Source organism: Sorghum bicolor, chromosome 9 (assembly GCF_000003195.3).
Source record: "Sorghum bicolor cultivar BTx623 chromosome 9, Sorghum_bicolor_NCBIv3, whole genome shotgun sequence".
Taxonomy (NCBI): Eukaryota; Viridiplantae; Streptophyta; class Magnoliopsida; order Poales; family Poaceae; genus Sorghum; species Sorghum bicolor.
In genome coordinates, this window is record NC_012878.2 from 27,109,668 (window position 1) to 27,130,694 (window position 21,027).

Consider the following 21,027-nt stretch of genomic DNA (forward strand, 5'->3'; position numbering starts at 1 on the left):
CCAAGGGTACCGTTGGGTGCGCCTCGCTGCGGTGAGCATGTTGGTGCTTACCCCGTGGCCGGAGACCTCACCGCCGGCGAGATCTGCTCGTCAGAGGTGAGCTCCCTCTCGGTCTCGCTGACCGGTGGGGTCGGGGACCCACTGTCAGTCGCAGGGGGACCCCGGTGGGTGTAGATCTGGGTGCGCGTAGCCTTTTTCGTCGGTTTTCTTGAATAAATGATTTCCAGAAATTGATTCAAAACTTGTAAAATTCATATCTTGAGTTCTACAGCTCCAAATTGGATGAAATAAATTTTGGTGTGCTCTATATTTCTAGATCTACAGTTTGATGTAATTGCATGTCATGTTTGAGTAACTTTTCTGAATGAATATATTTAATCCATGTTTTTGCTAAACTTGGAGAATGCATAGTAAATAAAATATGGTTCAGAAAAATGTGAAACTTGATTTGTTGGCTCTGCATGTATGTTTACTCACTGGGAAAATATTGCTACATGTTATTTGGTGTATAGATGAATTTAAGGTAATTTAAATGCTTGCATGGCAGTGATTTATGATTTTTAAGAATTAATTGGATCATGCAATAAATCTGGAAAATTTTGTGGGTGTTTCTTATGATATTAGACAAATTGTAAAAATATGAAATCTGTTGTTTGACACTTATATTACAGTAGAGTGATTATGCTTACCCTATGAATTAATCTTGTGATTTTTGTGGCTCAAAATAAGTATCCAAAAATTATGAAAAATTGACAGTAGACTTTATGCGTAGCTGGTAGTCTCCTGTAATTTTTTTTGTGGAATTTATTGATGAACAGAATTGCATGTGATTTTTAATGTGCCTAGAAATGAATAAAGAAAATTTTGAATTGTTGTGTATATAGGTTGAATAGAATAGGTTGGGTTTGGTGTATCTTTGAAGCATCATGTGGGTTGCTGGTTGCATTTGAAAAATAATTGTAGAAGAGAATGCAATAGATGTTTGATTCAATTGTTGTTCTTGGATGATGTTGACTACCTTGTAATGAGCATGACCGAGTACATTACATATGCATCATGTCATGACTCCTTTGGTACTTTCTCATACAAGCATCCACTCGGGCATCTCGCACTCCACTCATAAGCACCCATGCATCATACAGGCTCGTAGGAGAACGAAGTGGGACCCGAGGAACCCGAGGAGATTCAGGAGCAGGAACCTCCGGAAGCACAGGAACCCGGAGAGGAGCTGCAGGAGTGTCCGGATCACCGACCCAGCACGTTTGAGAAAGGCAAGCCCCGGAGCATTCTAAGTCTCCCTATTCTCGCTAACTTATATGATGCGCTATAATTGTTCTACTATATTGCATCTAAGTGATAGGATTTGATTGATACCGTTGATGCATATGTACTCCTTGTTATCCCTACTCGTTCACCTACCTTGTCCTATGTAGATAGGCACGGAGTCTATGCTTAGCTTGCTTAGTCCGGTAGGAATCGGGTGATTTCCTGTCACCTGCGAGAAATAGGTGGATACCTGCTTGATTAAGCATTGGTTGCTTGGGGAAAAGAATAACCAAGTATGGAATGTAACTGGAGACCGGGCAGGGTCTTATGGTGGGTTGAGCATAGTGCCCCTGCCTGCGTCGATTAAGGACCGATCGTTGACGACCCTCTTGTCATGTTGAACGCATGCCCCACACTTAGCTGGAAGGATAAGTCGTTCCGACCGCGAAGCCTGAACACTATCCGGGCCGGGAATCGAGCCGCCATGCGCTGTATTGGTGATGGTTCAGGAGAACGACGAGGGCGCGGCGCGCAACCTTGGTATACCTTGGATACCTCGGTCGTCGGAACGGTCCTCGGGTACTGGCGGTGCCTGCCGAACCAGCGAATTGGTCCTGGATAGTGTAATACGGTGATCTGTAGCTCACTTGATCAGTGAGTGTGGTTTGTGTGGGGAATACCTCGCCAGCTGGTTAGAAATCGATTCGAATCGCCATCGCTCCTGGATAGTGAGCACTTGACATGAGCTTCGTCCTCGTAGTAAGGACTATGGAACACTTGGGTTATGTTGATGAATGGTTTTAAGAAATGCTTTGATGACGTACTCTCATAGCCTTATACTCGCTTGTAATAGTGCAGGTGCAAACCTAGATGATAGGTAATGATACTTTCAACTTGAGCAAATTAAAAGAAGAAAGACTTATGTAGGTTATAATAGTAAAATCCTGCGGTTTTGCAAAATGGTTGTCAGCTACCCCACTATATAGCCTTCATGATCCTTGATGAGTCCTTATTTTAAGTTTATGACGGGTAAGTCTAGCTGAGTACCTTCTCGTACTCAGGGTTCTACTCCCATGTTGCTTTGCAGATGGTCAAATGTACTATGGTATTGCATCCTCTGTCTGTACCCAGCCATGGGTGATGACTAGACCAAGGGCGATGGTCACTCCGTCTTCTATTTTGCTTTTGTGGGAATGACTGAACTATGGCACTGTATCAGACTAAGCGTGTGTGTTGTATTTTCGAACTACGAAGCTTCCGCTACTTGAAGAACTTGGTTTGTAATAACTTTAAGAACTCCGATGTATTTTATGAATGTTGTAATCTGGATGTATTTGTGAATGGCGACCGCTAAACTTATTACGATCTTGGCTGTTGTGCGATATGTGGTTTGAAATCCTTCGAGATTTCACGGACTACCGGGATTATATGGGCTTAAGCGTGATGGTTTGACTATGCAAATGGTCACTGTTAGGCTTAATCTCTTATAATTTGGTCGGTTCTGTTACAGGCTCACCGACATTGAGAGCTCAAGTGGCGACTCCTCCGGCAATGAGAGTGATGATGAGAAGGTTGCCGCCATTGCCATCGATGCTCCATCACCATCATCTTCACCACCATCTACATCCTCTACACACCTATGCCTTATGGCTAAGGGTGACCGGAAGGTGAACTACAAGACCGGTGGATCACATTGGGTAATTGATAGTGGTTGCACTCAACATATGACCGGAGATCCCCGGATGTTCACCTCTCTTAATGAAGATGTTGACAACCAAGAGAAAATCACATTTGGTGACAATTCAAAAGGCAAGGTCAAGGGACTAGGAAAGGTTGCTATATCAAATGACAACTCCATCGCCAATGTGCTCTATGTGCAATCATTAAGTTTCAACTTGCTCTCGGTGGGACAATTATGTGACCTTGGATTTGAATGCCTATTCAAGAAGAAGGAAGTAATTGTGACCAAGGAAGATGACAATGAAGTGATATTCAAAGGCTTCCGACACAACAACTTATATGTAGTTGATTTCTCATCCGATGAAGTTGATGTCAAAACTTGTTTATTCACCAAGACTTCACTTGGGTGGTTGTGGCATAGAAGGCTAGCACATGTTGGAATGGGCACACTCAAGAAGTTGATGAAGAAAGAATTGATTAGAGGCTTGAAGGATGTGACTTTCGAAAAGGACAAGCTTTGTAGTGCATGTCAAGAGGGCAAACAAGTTGCAAACACTCATCCAACCAAAGCCTATCTCTCTACTTCTAGAGTGCTTGAGCTACTTCACATGGATTTGTTTGGACCAACCACATATGCTAGTCTTGGAGGCAACAAATATTGCTTGGTCATAGTTGATGATTTCTCCCGGTACTCTTGGACATTCTTCTTGTAAGACAAGGCCGAAGTTGCATCAATATTCAAGAAGTTTGCAAAGAATGCCCAAAATCAATTTGATGTGAAGATTAAGAAAATTAGAAGTGACAATGGCAAAGAGTTTGACAACACCAACATTGAAGAGTATTGTGATGAAGTGGGAATCAAGCATGAGTTCTCCTCAACATACACACCACAACAAAATGGGGTTGTAGAAAGAAAGAACCGGACATTGATCACCTTGGCAAGAACCATGCTAGATGAGTACAACACTTCGGAGAAGATGTGGGCCGAGGCAATCAACACCGCATGCTATGCTTCAAACCGGCTCTTTCCTCACAAGTTCCTAGAGAAGACACCATATGAATTGCTCAATGGGAAGAAGCCCGATGTCTCATTCTTTAGAGTGTTTGGATGCAAATGCTACATCTACAAGAAGCGCCAACACTTGGGAAAATTCCAAAGAAGATGTGACATTGGCTATTTGGTTGGCTATTCATCAAAGTCCAAGGCATATAGAGTCTTTAACCATGCCACAAACATGGTTGAAAAAACATTTGATGTTGAATTTGATGAAACTAATGGCTCCCAAGGAGCAAGTGATAATCTTGATGATCTAGGTGGTGAACCATTGAGGGATGCCATGAAGAACATGCCCGTGGGAGATATCAAGCCTAAAGAAGATGATGATGATGTGCGAGTCATTGAGCCCCCATCCACCTCACAAGGTCCACAAGATGAAGACAAGGATGTGAGAGATGCTCATGAAGACACTCAAGTCACTCATGAGCAAGCGGTGGCACAAGCACAAGATGTTGATGCTCCCCAACCAACCCCTCAAGTGGCACCAAGAAGAACATCACATCTCCTCCAAGATCACTCTCAAGATCTCATCATCGGGAGTCCATCATGTGGTGTAACTACTCGTTCTAGACATGCTTTATTTATTGAACATCATGCTTTTGTGTCTCTTGAAGATGAACCAAAGACTATAGAGGAAGCTCTTCATGATGCTGATTGGATCATGGCCATGCAAGAGGAGTTGAACAACTTCTCTCGCAATCAAGTATGGACACTTGAAGAGCGACCCAAAGATGCAAGAGTGATTGGAACAAAGTGGGTCTTCCGGAACAAGAAGGATGATCAAGGCAAAGTGTTGCACAACAAGGCAAGACTTGTGGCAAAAGGCTTTTCACAAGTGGAAGGTCTTGACTTTGGTGAAACCTTTGCACCGGTGGCAAGACTTGAAGCAATCCGTATCCTACTTCCATATGCATCTAGTCATGATATCAAGTTATTTCAAATGGATGTGAAAAGTGCCTTTTTAAATGGATATATTAATGAGCTTGTCTATGTTGAGCAACCCCCCGGTTTTGAAGACCCTAGGTACCCCAAGCATGTCTATCGGTTGTCCAAGGCTCTCTATGGTCTCAAGCAAGCTCCTAGAGCTTGGTATGAGAGGCTTTGGGACTTCCTCATTGAGAAGGGCTTCAAGATTGGAAAAGTTGACACAACACTCTTCACCAAGAAAATGAATGGGGAAATCTTCATTTGCCAAGTTTATGTTGATGATATTATTTTTGGCTCTACTAATGAAGATTTTTGCAAGGAATTTGGTGATTTGATGTCCAAGGAGTTTGAGATGTCCATGATTGGCGAGCTATCCTTCTTCCTAGGATTTCAAGTCAAGCAAATGAAGGAAGGAGTCTTCATCTCTCAAGAGAAGTACACTCAAGATCTTCTCAAGAGGTTCAAGATGATGGATTGCAAGCCAATCAAGACTCCCATGGCATCAAATGGGCATCTCGACTTGGATGAGGGAGGTAACCCAATTGACAAGACTCTCTATCGCTCCATGATAGGAAGTCTACTCTACCTCACCGCATCTAGGCCCAATATCATGTTTAGTGTGTGTATGTGTGCAAGATATCAAGCAATGCCTATGGAATCTCACTTGATTGCGGTCAAGAGAATTCTTAGGTATCTAAAATACACACCTTGCCTAGGCTTGTGATATCCCAAAGGTGCAAGATTCCAACTTGTAGGCTATTCCGATTCGGATTATGCCGAGTGCCGGATTGATAGAAAAAGCACATCCGGAGGGTGCCACTTCCTAGGTAGATCACTTGTCTCTTGGATGTCAAAGAAACAAAATAGTGTTGCCTTGTCAACGGCCGAGGCGGAATACATTGCCGCCGGTGCTTGTTGTGCATAAATACTCTACATGAAACAAACTTTGCTAGACTATGAAGTAGTACTAGACAAAGTACCTTTGTTGTGTGACAACGGAAGTGCCGTAAAACTTGCAAACAACCCAGTTCAACACACCCAAAACATATTGACATCCGCCACCACTTCCTTAGGGATCATGTTGCTAAAGGTGACATATCCCTAGAGAATGTGGGAACGGAAAATCAATTGGCGGATATCTTCACAAAACCTCTAGATGAAGCTAGGTTTTGTATGTTAAGAAACGAACTAAATGTGCTTGATCTCTCTAACTTCACTAAAAAGTAAAAAGGTGTGTGTTGAAACTTGTAAAATAACTTTTGCTTTGCATATCATGCATACTAAATCTAAAATACAAATTGCATTTAGGGCTTGTCTAACGTGGTTAAGATAACTGCCTTTGTGTGTGTGAAAAAGCTTAACCTTGGATCAAACTTGACAAGCATTAGTTTACTTTCAAGTATTGCATTACAACTCATATCATGTGCATGCTTGTTAATTGACCGTTTCTTTTCGGTTATTCGTTGAGCATCCGCTGTGTTCGTCCATAGGAGCATTCAAAGCTCATTGTGATTCAAACCCCTAGCTTTATGGCCATATGATGCTCCTTGGTGTTTTCTCGAATTTTTTTCATAAAAATCTACTAAGCCTATGGCTAAATATTTGTGAAAATTTGAGGGTTTGAGAGAAGTCACTCATACCAGTTCCATTTGGTGTTCATTTGTGTGCTTTTGAAGATGGAAATTGGTTGGGTCAAAGTCGGGCGTAGTGCTTCTTTGAAAAAGTGCTCAGAGGAGCACCGGACGATGCACCGGATGCTGCCTCCGTGCGTCCGGTGCGGTGAGTGTACCAGACTGCACTCACCGGACGCAGGAACAGTGTGCCTGCAGCGTCCGGTGAGGAGCGTTCGGTGCTCATCTGGCGTAACCTGAAGCACCGGACGCTAAAGCCAGCATCCGGTGGCCATCGTCCGGTGCAATGCCGATTTGCAAACCTCTCTGCGCATGAGTCCGGTGGTCACCGGACGCGTCCGGTGCCACATTAAGAGCGTCCGGTGACCCCGCAGATGGCGCATATAACCCGCGCCTAGAACCCTTGGATTGGCAGTTTCTCTTTCTTCTTTCTCTCGAAGCCACCTCGCCCGTGCCCTAGGTCTTCGCGAAAGACGCCACCGCCATCAAGCTCCTCGAATCTCCGGCGACCTCGGCTCTCTCCCCTCGCGCCAGATCTTCTACAAGGCCTCCTCCCTTCCCTCTCCTTGCCAGCGCTCTCTTCTCCGCGAAGTGCTTAGGGTTTGGGTGAGTTTCTTGAACCCTGCCCCTAAGGTGTTTGGTTTAATGCCTAAACGGATTTGGATGTTGTTTTTGACAATATTCTCTTTCGTTTACCTTTCATAGCACCTTGAGGAGAGGATTCGTGTCTCCAGCAGTCTTCGATCGCGACATCTCATCCGGAACGCTTCTCGTCCTTGGATCGTAAGCCGTTCGCGCCCGTTCTTCATCTAATCTTGCGATCTATAGGGTTCTCTCAACTCTAGCTATTATGATTTCTCATATATAAACCCTATCTTGTCTATTCTCAGCAGCGCCTTGTTCTCCGTTGTCAGTCGGTTGTTTATCGGACGCTTGATCAGTCGGTAGTTCTTGCAATGGCTCGATGCAAGAATGTCAGTGGTTCGGCAGCCGGCACTAGAGGTTCCTTAGGTAGTGATGGTGGAGATGATCCTCCTCGTTGCCTATCAGCGGCAGAAAAAGGCAAGGGCAAGAAGCTAGCCACCAAGAAGCGCAAGGCCAGTGACAGAGATGCAGAGGTCGCAGAGGCAGTTGCAGCAGCGGCTGTGGCAGCTGAGAGAGGTGGACGCTCTGGTGCTCTGTGGATTGGGGATGATCTCACGCCACAGTAGCGGCGTGCAGTTCTTCAGGCCGAGGCTCTACATGGATCCCCCCCAGGCACCGTGATGATTGGAGGATAGCAGATTAGGCTTGTGGTCAGAGATCCAGCTCAGGAGGACCCAGACACAGAGACAAAGACCCAGGCAGAGGGTCCAGCAGAGGGACAGGAGCAGGAGCAGCCTCTCAGGTGGTCGACTCGCGCTCGTACCTAGGCCACTCCTCGGACTGGTACGCAGGGTCAGTCCACCTCCACTGCTCGTGCCACACCAGCCGGAGGCACTCCAGCTTCACGATAGAGGCCAGTCAGGATCCACAGGGATCTCTCTCTTGTGTCAGCCAGAGAGATCCAGCAGCTGCGGTTCGTTCCGTTTCCCACCTGGTTTCCAGCTGCCAGGGATCCCAGAGCCGGTGCCAGGTTCTACACAGTCGTCCAGGAGGACATCCACGAGGCACTAGTTCGCTCTCAGTCATAGTTCAGGGAGCACAGAGTGATTGACCTTGAGATACTGGGGAACGTGGTTGAAGCAGACATTCGTCAGTACTTCACCTACCTCCACGGACTTCCAGAGTTGCTAGCTCTCCCTGGTACTTACTGTGAGCAGTGGGTCAGAGAGTTCTATGCGTCAGTGTGGGTTTCTCGAGATCACAGTTATATTCACTACGCGCTGGCAGGCACAGATTACAGAGTGACAGCTCAGAGGGCTAGAGAGGTACTGGGATTGCGAGCCTACTCCACCAGGATTCACCAGCTGTGCTACGGGAACGTTGAGCCCCCTCGTCGTCCTCATGGTGGTGAGATACCACCGGTTGACTTTGTGGCTCCCTGTTTCCGTCCGCCGTTTGGAGAGGGACAGTGGGAGACCTGACACGACCAGCTAGGATCCTTGACTTTGTGTTGAGGAAGACTCTTCTCCCCAGGACAGGCTACAGAGATGGATTCACTCGTATCCAGCAGTGGCTCGTTGCTCATCTCATCACACAGACGTAGTTTGACTTGTGGGATCTGATCGTCTCAGAGATTGAGGACACCATCTCAGAGAGTTTCAGGGGACGGCGTCAGTTGCCGTATGCACATTGGATTACCCTGCTTATTCTTCGTGCCAGGCTACTACCCCAGCCAGCTCACTTATAGAGGGAGTTGACAGAGTCAGACACCATCTTCCCCCACTACGACCCTAGGCAGATGTTGAGAGCGCATCACGACCTCAGAGCTACACCTCCTCCTCATGCACCACGTGGACCGGTGCCCCCACCTTCTCCTAGGGGCACTCGCAGTACAATAGCTGTACCAGAGACCGAGGAGCAGCAGGACATAGCGATTGGTGCTTTCGCAGATGCAGAGGCAGAGGGAGAGTTTGACTTCGCCTCAGACAGCTCGGATGATGACTATCACCCGCCAGTGTCTGACCTCCCTCCCAGAGCACACGACCACGAGGCAGGGGGCTCTTCTAGTGCTTCAGACCCAGCTCTTCTTGCTATACTAGAGGGTATGAGGGCAGACCAGCGCCGTGCAGCTGAGGAGCAGGCGAGGCGAGACAGGGACCAGGCTGCCATCAATGAGCCATGTAGGCCAAGCAGGATGAGCTCCAGCGACAGCTTCTCACTTTTCAGGAGTAGCAGCTTGCGTTCCAGGCCCAGCAGACAGCGATGATGGCCGCTCTCATGGCCGCCTCAGGGATTCAGCTACCGCAGATTCAGCTCCCAGGCACTTTGACTGTCAGGCCACCCACTCCTGCACCTCAGACTCAGAGCCAGTCACAGCAGCCTCTCCCGCTACCAGCTCAGAGTCAGCCGTTCTCGATGCCACAGCACCAAGTCTCCCAGGGTGCTATGTCTTCAGGCTTTGAGCAGGTACCTCAGTTTACTCCTCTCCGCTCCTGTCGACGAAAGCTAGTCGGCAGTCTACCTTGGGGTATACCCACGGTAGTAGTTTATCGGTAGACGGTGCGCAAACTACGAACTCGATGGTGACGCAAGACACGGACAAGCTTTTTATCCAGGTTCGGCCGCCGAGTTGGCGTAATACCTACGTCCTGCGTCTGGTTGTATTGATTTGTGCTGAGAGAATATGATGTCCTAGGGGGGTCCCATGACCCTCCTTATATAGTCTGGAGGGCAGGGTTATAGATCTAGAAACTAATCCTAGTCGGTTACAATTGCCATAGATAATTCGATATCAATTCCTTATTCCAACCGACTAGAATCCTGCTTGATCTCCACGTCTTGTCTCCTTGCGCGAAACTCGGGCTGTCGGATCAAGCCTCGAACTCGTCTCGTAGTGGGCCAAGCTTCCTGGCTGAAGTCTAGCCGTAAGGGTATAGGGGTTTATACCCCCACAGCTAGTCCCCGAGCGCCATGTATTGTGATGCAACACGCCGTCTTGAGCTTCTTCGATCAGCGAGGCTTGTCGTCTTCAATAAGCAGGGAAATCGCCCAAACAGTCGCAACGGTTCCTTGGCCAACTCGAAAGACAGTTGATCAACATTGACATCGAAGAAGCAGGTTGTTCGAAGAATGCATGGTGCTCTAAAAAAAATTTCTTTCCTGGTGAAGTGTGCCCACTTTGCCTTTTTGAAAGGTAGAAGCATCAAAAAAAAGCAAGCAAATTCACCGCTAGGTGAAGTGTGCCCACTTAGTCCCCGAGCCTGGTAGTAGGTGGCGTAGGCACGTGGTGCCAGGGTCAAAAGAAAATTCCCCAAAGTAGTTTTGAGACTGAGATGCATCGCTAGATGCATCGTACCGATGTAGTCCCCGAGCTTGCTGGAAGGCGAAGCATGAGCCTTGTAGCAAGGTCTAAAAAATTGAATTTACCAGTCCCCGAGCATGTCATGCTCGTCTGCAATTGAAAAGACCAATCGACCAGTCCCCAAGCACTTAGTGTGCTTCTTGGAATTATATGTTGCTATACTGTACGACCAGTCCCCGGGCATCGAGTGCTCAGTGGTCGGTGCATGCTTTAAAGCTTTGAGCTGATAGACTGAGCGACCAGTCCCCGAGCGTCGAGTGCTCGGTGGTCGGTGCAGTCCTTGAAGTTCCGAGCTGATAGACTGGGCGACCAGTCCCCGAGCGTCGAGTGCTCGGTGATCGGTGCAGTCCTTGAAGTTCCGAGCTGATAGACTGGGCGACCAGTCCCCGAGCGTCGAGTGCTCGGTGATCGGTGCAGTCCTTGAAGTTCCGAGCTGATAGACTGGGCGACCAGTCCCCGAGCGTCGAGTGCTCGGTGGTCAGTGCAGTCCCCGGATTGTTGACTCACTGGCGTATGTGTCTTCTTACTTTTGAAAAGATCTTTCCAATTAAAGTTGTCGTGACGGGGTCTCCTGACGATATGTCAGACGGATGCATGAAAAGTTGTACCTGGCAACTGTACAACCGCTCTTTGCATGGTTTGAGAAAAGGAAACCATCAATTGGTACGAAAACTCCGCCGCATTAATTGTCTATAATCATTGTAAACCGAAACGCCGCGTCCGCCGCATGGCCTGCCCACTTCCCGAGAATACAGGAAGTGGGAGAGGTGGGGTCGCAGGTTTATAAGGGCCTAATAGGTCTGCCTGTACTGCTTCGCCTGCCATTGCCTTCAAACCTTCCGCTCTCATCTTCTCCAATCTCCTGCATCTTCCTAACTCCAGCCCACATTCGCACCTCTAATGGCGAAGAGCGACTCCAGGAAGAGGGCCGAACTGATGGCCAAGGAGTGGAAGAAGTCTCGCAGCACCACAAAATCTCTTGGTGACCTCGTCGATATGGGGCTTCTGCACGGCGCAGAGCTCGGCGGCTGGAGGGCACCGGAAGGGGAGAGCTACCCCGACCCTCGCGCCGGTGAGATCGTCGTTTTTGAAGATTTCGTTAAGAGAGGCTTTGGTGTTCCTGTTCATCCTTTTCTTCAAGGTCTTCTTTTGTACTATGAGATCGGGATTTGCAATCTGCACCCGAACTCAATTCTCCTTATTTCCACCTTCATCCACCTGTGCGAGGCCTATGTTGGCATAGAGCCGCACTTCGATCTTTTCCGGTATCTTTTCTGCTTGAGGAAGAAGGGAGCAGTTGGAGGCTCCAAGGTTGCAGGTGGAGTATACCTCAACCTTCGTGATGGGATGAAGAATCGCTACCTGCACTGCCCATGGAACACTTCCTTGACCGAATGGTACAGGAAGTGGTTCTACATCAGGGAGGAACCGGGCAGCTCCACGTTCTGCGACGTGGGATACGTTCCCGAGAAGAGGGCAAGCTGGACCGACCGCCCAGAGTTCGACGGTCAAGTGGCGGATCTGATGAAGCTGATCGACTGGTCGCGCCTGGATGGGCTTGGCGTGGTCGGCAACTTCATTTGCCGCCGGGTGATGCCCTGCCAGAAGAGGGTGCACTCGGCGTATGAGTATGCCGGAAGCGCAGACCCGACCAGGATGCGGTCGGAGATCTTAGAGAAAGCGGAGGTACAACAGCTGTTGAACGAGCTGTTTAACTTCGCGGATGGGGGCTTCATCCGTGGCAGTGATCGGGTGCAAGCCTTCAAGTTAGGACGACCAGCACCAAAGGTATGTAGCAGAGTCTGTTTGATCATTCGTATATCGTCTGCAGTTAACTCATCTCTGTTGCTTTTGCAGGTCGGTGATGTCGACCGGTGCGCAGTGTATGTATCACTGGCACCGGGGATGGAAGATCCTGTGGGAGAGGTCCCGCCAGAGGAGGACGCTGCTCGGTGTACTCATTACACCAGCAGTGAGGAAGACCGAGCCCGCCCCGTCCCGACCTTCGCGGAGAGGGTAGCGGGGAAAAGGCCATTGCCGGCAGATCCCTTGCCGACACCGGAGCTGCCGGCAGATCTACCGGCGGAGAGCAGCCAAGCACCGAAGCGTCGTCGGCTCGTGCGGATCGTCGACGACGACGACGACGAGGAGGCTGCGCCGTCGTTGGTCCGACAGCCTCGGAGCCGCCCAGACACTGCGCCGGTCGCCACTGATCGAGTGGCCAGCGGCGCAGCTGCCCCGCAAGTTGTCGAGACGGGGGCACAGGTGCCGACCGGCCGGGCGAGGAGGAGGTTCACTGCGACCCACCGTCGGTCAGACCTGTAAGTGTTCGACTTACGCATTTTGGACTCCTCTTTTTTTTTTTTAACTTTTGTTCCTGTAGTGCGGCATCGGATGTCGACCCTGGTCAAACTCCCAGTCAGGGAACGGGCGAGCCTGCCCGCAGTTCTGGGGATGCGGCCCCCCAGACCACAGAGCAGCCAACAGCTGCAGTCGCGCCTGGGAGCACCGAGGGGCTCCCGAGCGCGGCGCCGATTACAACAAGCAGCCCGACCAGGGCTGGACAGGCTCCCCCAACTGACTCCTCGGAGAAGGGAAAATCTCCGACCGCTCCTCCTGCCGGGGGGAGTGAAGTCCCCCCGCCGCCCCGAGCAGGAGCCTCTTCGGCTGCGGGCTCCCCAGGTCTGGTTCAAGGGCCAGTAATGCCTGGGACCACCACCGGGGGTGACGCAGCACAGGAGGAGGAAACCCGGGCGGCCTCCGATGACGAGGTGGAGGAGATCGAGGGTCGTCCCCGTGATGGCCGCCAACACGTGTATGTGTGGCGCCAACGCGGGGATCACTTTATCGGTCATGAGGAGCTCGCCGAGACCGAAGAGGCCGCCAGGGTGGAGCGCGCGGCCAAGCGCCTTGTCGACGAAGTCAAGGTAAGCGGCTTTTTGTACTGCTGCGCATTCTTTTGCCTTGTCTTGCTTGATCGTTATATGCTTGCTTTGTAGGACGTAATGAAAACGGCGAAGTACCGGAAACGGTGCTTTGACCAGATAGAAGGCGTCATGGCCGAGAACAAGGCCCTTGCCGCGGAGGTAGATCGGTTGCGGGCGGAGGTCGGGGAGAAGGTGGTCGAGATGAGTGCCGAAAAGGAGCGTCGTCTCGACCTCGCTCGTCGTCTGGCCGACCAGTACCGGCTGCAGGAAGGTTAGTCACACGCTCCGAGCAGTTTCGCGTACTTGTATAGTTTGCTTTGCTGACCAGTTTAGGATTCACGCAGACTTGGAGGAGGAGGTGGCGAGCCTCCAACAAGAGAAGGAGCAGCTCAGCCAACAGCTCGCCGGTGCGCAGGAGTCCGGGCGGCGAGCAGAAGAGGAATTGGGTCGAAAAGACCGGGAGTTAGCTGGTAATGGGTGCCGCCTTGTTGGTTGCTGCCTGCCCCTTTGCTTGTCTGATATGCCGAAAGTAACGTTTCGTTTTGTTTGCAGTGCTCAAGGTGAACACCAAAAAGCACCTGGATGACCTGATCAAGGACCGGGACTCCTGGAAGGCCAACTGTTGCAGGATCTGGAAAGGAGTGTCCCCGGTCCTAGACCTGATTAGTCCCGAGCTCCCGGAGAGCCAGCCCCGCGCGCCGCAGTTGACCCCGGTCGAGAAGGCGCAACGGGCGTGGGACTGGCTCCAGCAGTTTGTGAAGGACGCCGGGGAGTTTGCCGGCGCGCACGTCCTCAGCATGGTGCGCGCCCACTACCCCCTAGTCGACTTGAGCAGGCTGGAGAAGGGGTACCCGAAGGAAGTCGGCCCACAGGAAGCGGACGAACTTCGGGGTAATCTGCTGGACTTGTCGTCGACGGTGATCGGCGACATCAATCTGTGCGGAACGGCCACTCCTCCAGACCAGCCGAGCTCAGATAGGTCGGCCAGGGAGTTGTCGGGCGCGTCCGTTGCGGGAGATGGGCGGTCGACGCCTGCGGTCTCGACCAGCCAGGCGCCGGTGGCCCCGACCCCTTCGTCCGGGCAGCAGGGCCAGGCGGGTGATCAGCCCGAGCAGCTAGGCCAGTAGTCTGTAGGAATAGACTAGTGTTTGCCCGTCAGGGTATTTATTGTAAACTTTGTATGTAAAGTTTGTAATAAAGTTTGCTTTTTGTCATGACTGTTGTTTTGAGCGCTGTAAGAATATCTGAGTGACGTGTCACCGCATTTGTCTTGGTTGTCGCTAAGAGCATCCATTGCAGGAGTTTTGCCAAGTGCTGTGTGTGACAAGGTATGGGCCAAAAATAGAGAATTTCATTATCAAAAATTATAAGATACTTACAAAAGAAAGTCATGAAAACTTTATGGATAGAAACGTCGCAGTTTGTCGATGTGCCAAGAGTTAGGCACTCGTGTTCCGTCTGGGTATGCCAATCTGTAGGACGTAGGTCGTGTGACCTCGGTCACCACGAAGGGTCCTTCCCAGGGGGTGGATAGCTTGTGCATTCCCTCCTGGCTTGTTTTCCATCGAAGCACCAGATCGCCGACCACGAAGGAACGGTCCTTGACATTCCTGTTGTAGTATCGCCTGACTGCTGCGAGATACTTTGCTGTTCGGAGACACGAAACTAAACGCTTTTCCTCCATGCAATTGATTTCGAGTTCTTTGGCGTTGTCGGCGGTCGCCTGGTCGAAATGCTCGATTCGAGGAGATCCGAAGTGTATGTCAGACGGCAAGACCGCCTCTGCACCGTACACCATGAAGTAGGGAGACACCCCTGTGTTTCGACTGGTCTGAGTTCGGAGGCCCCAGACCACTGCCGGCAATTCTTTCATCCAGCGACCGGGTGCTCTGTCATTTTCGGTGTACAGCCTTTTCTTTAGGGCGTCGACGATCATTCCATTAGCACGTTCAACTTGACCGTTGGCACGTGGATGTGCCACTGACACATATTTTATGACTATGCCTCTGTCATCGCAGAAATCCCAAAAAGTGGTGCCAGTAAACTGAGTGCCCAGGTCGGTGATTATGCTGTTCGGGATGCCGAATCTGTGTATGATTTGATTGAGGAACTCCACAGCCTTCTCGGAGGTTGCCTTGACCACGGGCATGTATTCAATCCACTTGGAGAACTTGTCGATTAACACGAAGACAAACTTGAAGTTGCCCGGGGCTGGTTTAAATGGTCCGATCATGTCAAGCCCCCAGCAAGCAAAGGGCCAAGACGACGGGATGGTTTGAATTTCATGGGCAGGTACATGGGTCCTCTTAGCGAAAAACTGACATCCTTCGCAATGCCGAACCAGTTTTTCTGCGTCGCCGACCGCGGTTGGCCAGTAAAAACCTGCTCGGAAAGCCTTTCCGACCAGCGTTCTAGATGCAGCGTGGTTGCCGCAGGATCCAGCGTGTATGTCCTCCAAGAGCTTGATACCATCATCTTGGGGTATGCACTTGAGCAGTACTTCGGAGTTTGCGTTTTTCCGCATGAGTTTCCCGTCGACCAGGATGTAGTTCTTTGATCGTCGGATAAGGCGCTCGTTCTCTGTTTTGTCCTGAAAACCTATCCCGTCTGATATGTATTTGATGAACGGGGTACGCCAGTCACGCCCACCGGTTGTCGGAGTGGCGTCATCTATGAGCATTGCCTCGGTGGGTTGCTTGTCGACCAGGGGGAGCCTACGCTCGGCTCATGGATGTCCTGGACGAAAATACCCCGCGGGATTTGGGCCCGAGAGGAGCCTAACTTTGACAACGCATCTGCCGCTTGGTTCTTATCCCGGACCACGTGGATGTACTCTATGCCATAGAAGTTAGTTTCCCATTTGCGAATTTCTTTGCAGTAGAGATCCATCTTCTCGTGGGTTGCGTCCCACTCCTTGTTGAGCTGGTTGATGACCAAAGCGGAGTCGCCGTAGACATAGAGGCGCTTGACCCCCAGTTCAACGGCTAGTCGTATGCCATGCAAGCATGCTTCGTATTCGGCGACGTTGTTTGACGCCGGAAAAAGGATCCGAAGGACGTAACGGAGTTTGTCCTTGTTGGGTGATACGAACAATATCCCAGCGCCTGCACCGTTGATGTTCAAGGACCCATCAAAGAACATTGACCAGTGGTCTGAGACATCTGGAACGGAAGGCTCGTTGAGATCCGTCCATTCGGCAATGAAATCGACCAGGGCTTGAGACTTGACAGTGGTGCGACTCTGGAATTCCAGGGAAAATGGACATAATTCCATTGCCCATTTCACGATTCTGCCATTGGCGTCTTTATTGCGCAGGATGTCCCCGAGAGGAAAGCTGGTTGTCACCAGGACTCGATGGCCGTCGAAGTAGTGCTTCAGCTTTCTTGACGTTATCAGGATGGCGTATATAAGCTTCTGTATTTGTGGGTATCTGGCCTTGGATTCGTTTAAAACTTCGCTTATGAAGTAAACGGGTCTCTGGACCTTGAAGACGTGACCTGGTTCATCTCGCTCGACCACTATTGCCGTGGAAACAACCCTATCGGTTGCAGCAATGTAAAGGAGCAGGTCTTCATTGGGCTGAGGCGCTGTGAGGACAGGCGGTGAAGTGAGGAAGGTCTTAAGCTGAGTGAACGCAGCGTCGGCTTCTTCGGTCCAGGAGAATTTTTCTGACGCTTTCAATAGTTTGAAGAAAGGGAGGCCTTTTTCTCCCAGCCTTGAGATGAAACGACTGAGGGCGGCCATGCATCCGGTTAGCTTCTGAATATCCTTGACGTTCTTCGGTGGTCGCATGTCGAGTACGGCTTTGACTTTTGAAGGGTTTGGTCGTATGCCGTCGCAACTGACGACGTTGCCGAGCAGTAGACCGGAAGGAACGCCGAAAATGCATTTCTTGGGGTTGAGCTTCCACTTGTACCTATTGAGTGCCTTGAAGGTTCGGTCTAAGTTGTCGATTAGGGTGCTCGCGTCCCTTGTTTTTACGACCACGTCGTCCACATAGGCCTCGACGAGGTCATCGCGAATCTCGTCGTGGAGGCATTGCTGGATGGCCCTTTGATAAGTGGCCCCGGCGTTTTTAAGTCCGAAAGACATGGTAGTGTAACAGTATGCGCCGAAGGGTGTGATGAAGGATGTTTTGATCTGATCTTCTTCCTTTAACGAGATCTGGTGATAACCAGAGTAGCAATCTAGAAAGGAGAGGAGTTCGCATCCGGCCGTTGAGTCGACCACCTCGTCGATGCGAGGAAGACCAAAAGGATCTTTAGGACAGTGTTTGTTGAGATCGGTGTAATCAACGCACATTCTCCATTCATTATTCTTTTTGCGTACAAGAACCGGATTGGCGAGCCAATCGGGATGATACACCTCTTTTATGAATCCGGCTGCTAGAAGCCGTGTTATTTCTGTCCTAATAGCCTCCTTTTTGTCACGAGCGAACCGTCGCAGTTTTTGCTTGATTGGTCTTGCGGTCTTCGAGACGTTTAAGGAGTGCTCGATCAGGTTTCGTGGGACGCCGGGCATGTCTGCGGGTTTCCATGCGAAAACGCTCACGTTGTCCCTTAGAAACCTGACGAGCGCGTCTTCCTATTTTGGGTCCAGGTTAGCCCCGATGAGGGCTGTCTTCTCGGGGTTGCCTTCGACCAGCTGCACTTCTTTGTACTCCTTGGATTTCGAATTCTTTCTGGCTGTCTCCTGCTCAGGTAATCGGAGCTGGTCGGGGGGCAGCTGTGCGGCTTGGTTTGCTGTTTCCGCCATGCGGATTGAGAGGTCAATTGCCTCGGTGATCTTGAAACTTTCTTCTTCGCAGGTGTACGCAGTGTAGACGTTGCCTCTGACGGTCAGGACACCCTTCTCCGTGGGCATCTTAAGCACTAGGTATGAGTAGTGCGGGACTGCCATGAACTTTGTCAGCGATGGGCGGCCCAGTATGGCGTGGTAGGTCCCGTCGAAGTCCGCGACTACGAAGTTGATGAACTCCGTCCGGAAGTGATCAGGTGTGCCGAATTGGACAGGCAATGTTATCTGTCCGAGGGGCACCGAACTTTGACCTGGCAAAACCCCCCAGAATTGGGCGTCGTAAGGTTTTAGTTGCGCCGGTAATATCTTGAGGGCGGGCAGGCTGTTGCGGAAGAGGATGTCGATGGAGCTTCCCCCGTCCACGAGCACGCGCTCGAATCTGATGCTATTGATGCAGGGATCAAGAATCAGTGGGAAACGACCCGGCTCTGGGATAGCGGCCCACTGGTCCTTCCTGCTGAACGCGATCTCCCTGTGGGACCAGGCGGGAAATTTCGGATCTGCGATCAGCCCGTCCGTGCTGTCTATGTTGAGGCAGGCTCTCTTTAACAGCTTTCTTTCTCGCTTGGACTCAGTGGAGACCTTGCCCCCGAAAATGGAGTGGACCACGTCGGTGGGGCTGACGTATTGGTGTCGGGGGTCCCTGTCTTGGTCCTCCTCCTCATCTTCGTGGTCGTGCCCGTCGCGTTTGCTACTTTTCTTGGCGGTGTCTTCTTGGGCGGCCCGCCGTGTATAGATACTTTTGAGGACGCGACACTCTTCCATGGTATGGTTAGACTTTGGGTGTAGCTGGCACGGTCCCTTCAACGTTTTGTTGTAGTCGTCTTGGTAGTCCCGTCGTCCATTGGGACGTTTGACCGTGTTTACTTCGTGGTCGTATTCGCGAGGGCGCTTTCCTCTGAAGTCGTCGCGGCTGTCGCGCCGCCGATCCCGACCCTCTCGGTGATCGCGGTTGTCGGAGCGGCGGTGATTTCTGTTGTCGTAGCGACCACGACCGTCATCTCGCCGGGAGGGCTGGTCGGCGCCTCTCGCATCGTCTCGGATTAGTTTTTCTGCGTCATCAGCATCGGCGTAATTTTTAGCCGTGGCGAGGAGCTCTGCTACCGTTGATGGGCGCTTACGCAACAGCTTGTTCCTCAGCGCTTCATGGAAACGCAAGCCCTTGATAAAGGCTGATATGGCCTCATCATGAGAAATCTTCGGGATTTTGAGGCGCATATCCGAGAATCGTCGGATGTAATCGCGCAGAGGTTCATTCTTCCTGTCTCTTATCCTTTCAAGGTCATACTTGTTTCCGGGCTGCTCGCATGTGGCGATGAAGTTGTCGATGAAAGCCTGTCGTAGCTCTTCCCAAGAGTCGAAGGAGTCCTCGGGCAAGCCGAGAAGCCACTGATGACCAGCCTGGTCGAGGACTATGGGGAAGTAATTAGCCATGACGTGCTCATCTCCTGCCGCTGATCGGACGGCGATTTCATAGAGAGTGATCCAGTTCTCTGGATTTTCCTTGCCGTCGTATTTTTTAAGTTTTTCGAGCTTGAAATTGCGGGGCCACACGACCTGGCGGAGGTGTGAGGAGAACTGCCTTAGGCCCGGAGGACCGTGGGTCGCGTCGTACTCGATGCGGCGCAGGTTTTCGTGGACTGCTCTCTCTGCGGCGCGCCAGTTGATGCGGTCCCGGGCATCTTTGGGAGGGATGTTGTGGCGGAGATCCCTGTGTTGATCTTCTTCTTCTTGGCCGCGTACGCGGTTCTGCTGGCGGCAGCCATCGGCGTCCCGACCACCATCGCGCCGTGAGTCCCCTCGACGGTTGACGGGGGAGCGGCTGCGGCGACGCCTGCTGGGTGAGGCCCGGCTACGATGAGTCTGGTCGGAGGCGGCTTCCGTATAAGAGACGTCCTGGACTCTCTTGAGCAGAGTGGCTGTCTGTCCCATTGCGGCGATCAGGTGTGCTCGGATACTGGTCCGGACTCCCTGGCATTCGGGGGTGTCAGGAAGCCGATCCAGGTTGGCCATGGCGACAGCCACGTTGGCGCTTGGCGTTTTGTAGACCGGCTGGACCCCGACCATGTCAAAGGCATCGTTGAGGTTACCTGGTGGCGTCTGTTGTTGCTCGTCCGCACGCCGTCGGGCGCGCTCGGCGTTACGCTGTTCGCGGAGTTGCCTCTGGTCGTCTGTTTCTCCGTCAACAGCCGGTTCGTCGGCGCTGACATTGAATACAATATCCCCTCGCCGGGGGGGGAATATCGGGAATCGGTCGAAACCCGGAGGGTGTGAAGGAAAATCCAGGTCGTAGTCCTCGTCTTCGGTGTTCACAACCTCGGTGGGGACGGAGCCGGTGCTTGAGTTGGTGCTGGAAACCTGGCCGTCCCGTAGCTCTCGGATGGTCACCATGTTGACATGGTGACGATTGTTCCTTGTCGGCGACCAGCCCGCTTTGCTGAAAACGGATTGGACATGCTGTGAGTAAACAGAGGCCGAGTTGTTCAGGCCGCAAGGATAGTCTTCCTTTTTGAGCTCGACGGATCGTCCTGAGGGGGTTGAGGTTATCGTCAGGGACGTTCCCAGCCGTTCGTGTGTGGCGACACGAGTTGGCCGGCGGAATTTCGAAAAATCCGCTCGAGCAGCTTGGTCGGGCCGGCGCAGAACTCCATCTATTAGTTGGGAGACTTTGAGTAGCTTGGAGTCAGCGCGATCGAGCGCTTGGAGGAGGTCCGAGCAGTCGATCTCCTTTCCCTTGTAGAGTGGGAACGGTGGTCGGGAGCTTGGTGTCGTCATGCGTGTGGTCGGAGACGGCGT